The sequence below is a fragment of the Camponotus vicinus genome, unplaced genomic scaffold (assembly GCF_025532165.1).
Source record: "Camponotus vicinus isolate PSW18456_S1 unplaced genomic scaffold, iyCamVici1.0 SCAF_13, whole genome shotgun sequence".
NCBI lineage: Eukaryota > Metazoa > Arthropoda > Insecta > Hymenoptera > Formicidae > Camponotus > Camponotus vicinus.
Window position 1 is genome coordinate 12,030,502 of NW_028141949.1, and position 9,328 is coordinate 12,039,829.

Sequence of the window (9,328 nt, forward strand, 5' to 3'; positions counted from 1 at the left end):
TTCAAATAACTCTTCAAGGTCAAACCAATGATACCATCTTATGGCCCTCTCGAAACCATAAAACTTTTGTCTGAAACATTTTTCTCTAAAATGCTTTGTTTCCGAAATAATTGCGTGCGTTAATTAAAATGGCTCACCCTGTATATATATATACAGGGTGACCCATTTTAACTTAGGCAGCCAAATAACTCGAAAAATAAGCAAGATAGAGAAAAATGTTTTAGACAAAAGTTGTATGGTTTCGAGGGGGCCATAAGATGGTATCATTGGTTTGACCTTGAAGAGTCATTTGAAGGTCACGTGAAGGTCACTTCAATTTTTTTAAATGGAACATCCTATATATTTTTGTACATTCTTGTAGCTCATCTCGAGAGCTTTCCAAAACACTATAATTAAGTACATTTTCGTTAAGTACTTTTTGAGTTATGAGGCTTGAAATAATTTCTTAATTTTACATAAACCGTAAAATATCTTGTAAAATATTCATTTTTCGATTACCTTACCCTAATAGTTTTATGTACAAAATAATGAGAGGAATCAATTGGTGTAAAGAAAACACATAGTTGTTTCGCAGAAAAAATATGTAATTTGCAATTAACAATTCCATATTTTTTCTTAAAAACAACTATGTGTTTTCTTTACACCAATTGATTCCTCTCATTATTTTGTACATAAAAGTATTAAGGTAAGATAATCGAAAAATGAATATTTTACAAGATATTTTACGGTTTATGTAAAATTAAGAAATTATTTCAAGCATCATAACTCAAAAAGTACTTAACGGAAAGGTACTTAATTATAGTGTTTTGGAAAGTTCTCGAAATAAGCTACAAGAATGTACAAAAATATATAGGGTATTCCATTTAAAAAAATTGAAGTGACCTTCACGTGACCTTCAAATGACTCTTCAAGGTCAAACCAATGATACCATCTTATGGCCCCCTCGAAACCATACAACTTTTGTCTAAAACATTTTTCTCTATCTTGCTTATTTTTCGAGTTATTTGACTGCCTAAGTTAAAATGGGTCACCCTGTATATATATATATATATATATATATATATATATATATATATATATACAGTGTTTAGCAAAAGTGTGGAAACCCCTTAATATTTCGAAAAATACGCATTTTTAAAAAAAATGTTTCATACAAAAGTTATAGAGTTTTATGTGGCGCATTACACAGTAACATTATTATGACCTCGAATAGCGTTGTCAAGGTTATGTGAAGGTCACCTCCAACTTTTTAAATGGGACACCCTATATGCTTTTGCATATTCTTGTATCTTATCTCGAGAGCTTTCCAAAACACTATAATTAAGTTAGTTTTCATTAAGTACTTTCCGAGTTATGAGGCTTGAAATCATTTCTTAATTTTACATAAACCATAAAATATCTTATAAAATATTCATGTTTCGATTATCTTACCTTAATACTTTTATGTACAAAATAATGAGAGGAATCAATTAGTGTAAAGAATACACATAGTTGTTTTGAAGAAAAAATATGTAATTTGCAATTAACAATTCCATATTTTTTCTTAAAAACAACTGTGTGTTTTCTTTACACTAATTGATTCCTCTCATTATTTTGTACATAAAAGTATTAAGGTAAGATAATCGAAAAATGAATATTTTACAAGATATTTTATGGTTTATGTATGTCTTATGGCCCCCTTCAAGCCATACAACTTTTGTCCGAAGCATTTTCCGCTATTACCCCTACCTGAGGAGATATTCCCATGAACGGTTTAAAATGGCCCACCCTGTATATAATTTAAAGAAAAGTTTTACACAAATTCTAAATCGCATAAACGACCTGCAGGTCGAAATAAGATATAAAAACTTGGCGTGCCTTCAAATCGTATAGTCTAAAATAGGAAGAAGCTAGATTTTTGATGGGCCAAATGTAAAATTGAAATCACACTACGGACCGCGCGCGCGTACCTAAATTTAGAACATATATATATAATTTTAAAAAAAGTGTTACACAAATTCTAAATCGCATAAACGACCTTTAGGTCGAAATAAGATATGAAAACTTGGCGTGCCCCGCCGTTTACATATCTTGAATAAAATAGAAAATTTTAGATAATATACAGGGTGTCGCAGACCACCCGTATCAGCCGAATATCTCAAAAACTGAGCGCGGCAGACAAAAATATTTCAGACAAAAGTTGTAAGGTTTCAAGTAACGCATTACATGGCGATATCAGTATGACCTTGAAGAGTGTTGTCACGTAAAGGTCACCTTGAATTCTGTAAATGGAAACTCCAATTTTTTATTACATATTCTTGTAGCTTATCTCGAGGGCTTTCCAAAACACTATACATAAGTTAGTTTTCATTAAGTACTTTTTGAGTTAAAAGGCTTGAAATCATTTCTTAATTTTACATAAACCATAAAATATCTTGTAAAATTCCCTATCTTTCTTTGGAGGCTCGCCCCGGTCCTATCTTAGGGTCCATCCGCCACTGCTATTTGGTACAGTGGGGATTTTAGTATATACTAGGGGCATCTTGAGGGATGTGGTCTACGGCGTGCTCGTCGGTGCCGTTTCATACGGAAGGCCAGTCGGAAGTCAGCATGCACGCGAATACCTCCACCGGCACTTATTTGGTCAGCGAGCGACCTTTCAGAAATCCTCCATGGCAATCGACATGCATTCATCGAGTGAGATTCCAACATCGCTCTGGAGTCGCATATCACTGTGTTAAAAAGCAGCATTAGGTGTGAGGTCTGGATAGCGACGTAAAATATCTTGTAAAATATTCATTTTTCGATTATCTTACCATAATACTTTTTTGTTCAAAATAATGAGAGGAATCAATTGATGTAAAGAAAACACGTAGTTGTTTCGAAGAAAAAATATGTAATTTGCAATTATCAATTACATATTTTTTCTTAAAAATAACTATGTGTTTTCTTTACACCAATTGATTCCTCTCATTATTTTGTACATAAAAGTATTAAGGTAAGATAATCGACTTCCCCGATGGTGCGCCACCTTGTCGTGGTGAGGGAGCTCCCATCCCAGTGGGGATGGGTCTAAGAGCGCATCTAGAGGAAGGAAAATCTCGATAAAAATCCGGTCTGGACAGCCCGTTAGCCTCTGGACGGCATGTCCTAAGGAAAGGAAACCCCGACAGAAAACCAAATTCCTTAAAAACTATGATATGAGTAGCAAAAAGGAAAAGATTGTTACAGGGCCAGAGTTATCGGAAGCTCAGGCTCCGGCGTGTGAGGCGGGTACTGTCTCGGCCCCCTCCACGTCGTCATCATACGGGCTGCCCTCGGGATTTCAGGAGAGCCCCGAGGGGGAATTTGCTATCTCCTGTTTAGCCAAGGGATTGGCGAGATCGCTCGGGGGTTCGGGGTCTGAGCCGACTGTCAAGTCTGTCCGGACTCTGGTCCAGCGGGTGACTCTCCGTTGAGAGGACGCCGGGCGACTACCAAGCTCGGGAGAGGGAGCCACAGAGGAGAGGCCAGACTCTCCACATGCTGGCCCCAGTGGACAGGCGTCGGCAGCGTCCGAGACATTTAATCGTTCGGACCCGCCAACCAGGAAGAAGAAGGCCGTAACCACCTACGACCTAATAGAGGAGGGACCGTCGGACGACACTGGGAACAGCGACATGACGCCGTTCTCGGACATGTCCTCCGACACGAACGCGAGGCTCACTAGGAGGACGAAGAGGAAGGACTCCACGACCGAGCCGAGAGTACGGGGGCGGTCTCCCACCCCCGGAGAGTGGATCGGAGTGGAGAAGGTCCGACAAGAGATGGAGGTCTGCAAGACCATGTATGAGCAGGTATGTGCTGAAAAGGATCTCCTCGCGAACCGGTTCCAGACTTTGTTTGGAGCCATCGCGGGGAGAGTCCCTTCGGTGGAAACGATGGCAAGGGAACTCGGTGACCAGGACATAGACGCCCTGGTCAACATCATCGAAGACCATATGGCGCAAGTCGAGCACGTCGCGGAGCGCTCTAAGAACCTGAATTTCACGTTTCAGAGGAAACTTAGAATCGCTTCGCGGCGTGCCGTCGCCGCCGCGCGGGTATTATTTTACAGGTCGACCACCAGCGGGACGGACTCATCCCAGGCGGAACTGGACCGTGTGCGCCAAGATCTGCGGCACATGACTGACCTGGCGGAGGAGGAGCGGCAAAAAGTGCGCAACCTGGAGAAGGAGGTGGGAGTGCTCCGAGCGCGGGAGTCGGTTAAGACCCCCATGACCCGGGACCCACCATCTGCACCCACCTACCCGAGCCTGCCGTACTGAAGGGACAGCGGGGACATGGAGATTATGGAGGTAGACGCGAAGGACACCGTGGTGACCAGACTACGGTCTGGTCGACCCAGAGAGGAGGCATCTCCCGAGCGGCCTCCCAAGAGGCTCGCCCCCCCGCTTGAAATCGAGCGGGTCGTGGAACGGGTCCTCGTGAGTCTAGGGGGACGGCTCTCTGGAATTTCTGGTTCCCCACAGGAGAGGCAGACCACCTAGCCGAAGAGATCCAAAGGTACAACGAGGAGGAAAAATGCCGACCCGCCCCCTCCGACTGTCGGGGCCGCGCCGCCGCCGCCACCCGCGGATGCGGGAGTCATGGAACCGGGTCGTGGGGCGCAAGGCAAGAAACAAGGGCGCCAAGGATCAGCCAAGGGTCCACCAGCGACGACGAGGAGGGCTCCCGTTGCCCCTCCCCCACCCCTGTTGGGGGAGATGGGAAGGGGGAGCAAAGGGAACAGGAAGAAGAAGAGGAAGAGGAGGAAGGACACGGATGCGGGGACGCGTCCGGCGACCACTGCTCCACCGAAGAAGAGGGTCGTGCCGGGGGTAGTGAGGGAGCCGCGGACAGTGGCGGTGCTGCTGTCCGCGACCAAGGATGCGGAGATCTCCCTGGCGGAAGTGCTGCGGCGAACCAGATCCCTGGTACCGGAGGTGCTGGGAAAGATTCCGGTGCAGTTGAAGAAGGGTTCAATCTGGAGGGATCCTCTTATAGATCCCAGGAGGAAAAGGCCGTCGATTGGCAGACGATTTGACCGTCAAAATGAGAGAGGCCATCGGAGAGGTACGCGGATTTAGAGTCACCCGTCCCCTGAAGCGCGCTGAACTGCGCCTTCAGGGGATGGATGACTCCATCACGAAGAAGGAGTTGGCGGAGAGCGTTGTGGGCGTCGCCGGCTGCCGTCGAGGACCTGGCCTTGGGGGAGATTAAATCCCCCCCGAATAGGCTTAGGTCGGTGTGGCTCCGGTGTCCCGTGGCGGTCTCTAATAAGCTCCTGGAGTAGGGGAAGTGGCGCGTCGGATGGACCACGGTGACGGCTAAGCCGCTCCCGGCCCGCCGGATGCGCTGCTTCCGGTGCCTGGAGGCCGGCCACACGGCCACCAAATGCGAAGGGATGGATAGAAGCGGCCGTTGCCATAGGTGCGGCAACCGCACTCACCAGTCCCGGGGCTGCCCGTCCGGGGGGCCGAAGTGTCCGCTTTGCTCGGACTTTGGGCTCCCGGATGGGCATGCTCTGGGGGCGACGGCATGTGTCCCCAATGGACGTGTCGCGCTGCGAAGGCAGCAGCAACAGCAACATCGGACACAGAAACAGATGAGGAAGCAGCAGCAGCAGCACCAACCGGGGAACAGCAGGGCTGTCCTCCCTGCCGGCAGGGCTAGAGTCTCGACCCCTGCGGTAGCAGCAGCATCTCCGGAGATTGGCGAGGATGTCGGGAGGAGCCTGCGAAAGGCCAAACCCCCCGCCCCAGCAGAGTCCGCGGGGGAGGAATGGGAGTCTGGCTCGATGACGGGCACTGGACTCTCCTCCTCCTACCCGAAAAAGGGCTCGGGCCGCGATGAAGAAGGGACCTTGGAGACGAGCCGGTCCGCGCTGAAGTGGACCGCTTCGGACCGGTCACCTCTCGAGAACGTGACGGGAGCGCCGCGTCGGGAGACGGGAGATGCGGAGGTATGCACGGAGGCGCCCGGGAAAAAACCCGCGAAAGCCACGGCCCCTCCGCCCGGGAAGCGTAAGAGGGATCGGAGGGAGCGATACAAGACCCATTAGGTTTTTCCGCCCCCCCCCCGCTCCACATCGAGGAATGTCGGGGGGAGGGGTCTGTGGAACACTGGTCCACCGACCCCTCCCCACTAACGAGAGGGAGCCTTAATTTTGGCTCAGGCCGCCCGGCCCGGGATATTGCGATGAGTGGGTGCCCGGGGCTGGGCCAGACAGCGCGGGCGACAACAAAGCAGGGTTTTCAGCCGGTATACCTGGCATTGCACACCTGAGGAGGGACTAGCCTTCCCCTAAGGGCCAGGGAGTCCGGCACTACCCCCGACGCGCCAAATGCGTCGGGGGTGTGCGTAATGCATTTTCCCCTGCTTACCAAAAAAATAAAAAAGAAAAATGAATATTTTACAAGATATTTTACGGTTTAAGTAAAATTAAGAAATGATTTCAAGCCTCATAACTCGGAAAGTACTTAACGAAAACTAACTTAATTATAGTGTTTTGGAAAGCTCTCGAGATAAGCTACAAGAATATGCAAAAGCATATGGGGTGTCCCATTTAAAAAGTTGGAGGTGACCTTCACGTGACCTTGACAACACTCTTCAAGGTCATACTGATATCGCCATGTAATGCGTTACTTAAAATCTTACAACTTTTGTCTGAAATATTTTTGTCTGCCGCACTCAGTTTTTGAGATATTCGGCTGATACGGGTGGGCGATGCGATACCCTACATATTTGTTAAATCCTTTCATTTAGTAAATACAATTTTTAAATTATAAAACAAGCTTTAGACTACGGATATGTAACTGGCGGCATGTAGGCCAGATATAACCCCCCGCGAGGTTTTCCAATCCGGCTTGCAACAATCAAACTTGACTTGCAGAAAAAATAAAAAGCTCCCAAAAAAATTGATTACACTTTGCCTAATTTCCATATGATGATTTCCAGCTAATACCGAAGAGGCAAAAAATCCAAAAAAGGAGTTTCACTTTGCCTCATCTCCATGTGGTGATTCCCAGGTAATACAGAGGACACAAAGGGCTATATCACTTCATCCTTGTTGCCGAATGTAAACAATGATTCACTGTGTTACACTATGTCCTCTGTGTCGCTTGCTGAAAAACATTCAAAATATATAAGTTCTAAATTTAAAGCGCGTGCGCGGTCCGTAGTGTAATTTCAAATTTTACATTTGGCCCATCAAAAATCTAGCTTTTTCCTGTTTTAGATTATACGATTTGAAGGCACGCCAAGTTTTCATATCTTATTTCGACTTAAAGGTCGTTTATGCGATTTAGAATTTGTGTAAAACTTTTCTTTAAATTATATATATCATGAAAAAAGTGCTTTAGGAATTAAAGTAATCTTAACTCATTTAGTATCGATTACGAATTAATATCACATAATTTATTGTACTTGGCTAATTGTATTGATCTCATATCGGTTTTTAAATTTCTTATTTTTATCACTTTTTTAGATTTTTTAAAGATATTTTTTTATGTACTTGGCGTATTTTTTTAATTTTATAAGGTTTTTTTTAGAGGGATCTCATCGCTTTTCGTAAAAATTTACATTATTTCTATAGAAAATATATGATTTTTTTTAAAGATATTTTTTTATGTACTTAAACTTATTTTAAAAAAGAAAGATTTTTCATAATATTTAAGATTTCATTTTAATTTTCCATTTTTTAAGGAAAATTCTTTTTAGTATTAGTATTTAATTTTTTTAGGGAAATTATTTTTTGAGGGAAAATTTTTGTAAATTATTGTTAAGGGTATTTTTTTATTAAACATTTTGTTGCATACAAGGTGAAATATTTTTTATATACTTGGCGTACTTTTTTTACCTTTGTAAGGTTTTTTTAGAGGGATTAGTATTTTATTTTTTTAGGAAAATTATTTTTTGAGGGAAAATCTTTATGAATTATTGTTAAGGGTATTTTTTTATTAAACATTTTGTTGCATACAAGGTGGAATATTTTTTATGTACTTGGCGTACTTTTTTTACCTTTGTAAGGTTTTTTAGAGAGTTATATATATCCCTATTATATATATCCCTAGGGCTTGTGGAAACCATGTGGACCCCAAGCTTATTGCAAAGTACGCTCTTAAGTTAGTAGATGATATATTCGGATTTGGACCTTTTTTATAATTTAATTTAATTATTTGAGAATAGAATTATCTTAGTCGGTATTAAGGGGGAACCTGGTTTACAGGGCCAAAAATTTCGAATTTTTTTTACTTTAATCGATAGTAGTACTCTCGAAGAAGATACTCGTAAAGTTATAGAGCGAAATTCGAAATATTTCTATAGTTACTCGACAAATGTTTGTCGAAGCATATTTGAGTTAGTGTTCATGTATAGGAAGTCTATGTACATGTTTATATGTGTAAGTGTAGTTGAAATGGCTGATTGATTTACAAAGAAATTTTCAAAAAGAAGAGCTCGTGATGAATATGAAAAAAGCTATAATAGCAACATTATATCATTATTACTCTACAAATGAATAAATAGCCAAAGCATGAAAATTGTCCGATGGAAGCCGAGAGCTGATGCGAGTAACGCAAAGTTGAAGCCAGAGGTGAAGAAAAAAATTATGACCATCTCTCTCGAGTTATTACACCAAATGTTGAAAAACATCTTATTCCTATTTATGAAGAGCAGTCAAAAGAAAAATTTTTAACAAGATGCTTAAGCGTTATAGATATTAATATTAAGTGGCGAGATAGATATTAATATTAAAGTAACAAAGCAGAGAACAGTTAATAAAACTCGTGCAACTTTTGCCTCAGATCTGGCAATCGCAAAGTAAGAATGTTTTGCGACATTTGTCGAAGAACAGTTTGCGAAGCACATACTTTATTTCCTCCATTTATCACAAATGTGAAAATGAAAATTTGTGTTCTATTACAAATTAAATTTATTATCATATTTTATTCGTTTTATTAGAAGCTAAATTTATAATCATATTCAAGCAAATTAATATATGCGAAAAAATTTTTTATACAATATTTTTTTTCACTTTTCCCATTTTTCAATTCTTATAAATTTTCACATTTATATGTCCAAATAATCATACTCTTTTTAAAAGAACGTAACAATAATTATTTTTGATAGTTTCATGTGCCTTCTTAAAACGTCCTTTAAATTTTTAAAATCGTTTAATCAGAGAGAAAAATAATCATTTTTGTTTAAAAACAAGCATTTTTGCATTTTTCCGACACTTTCTTATGTTTAAACTATTTTTTCACCAATTTCACAATTTAAAATTGACTTTAATATACCATTCTCGTCCCTGTTAAAAAAAGAAAAAGAT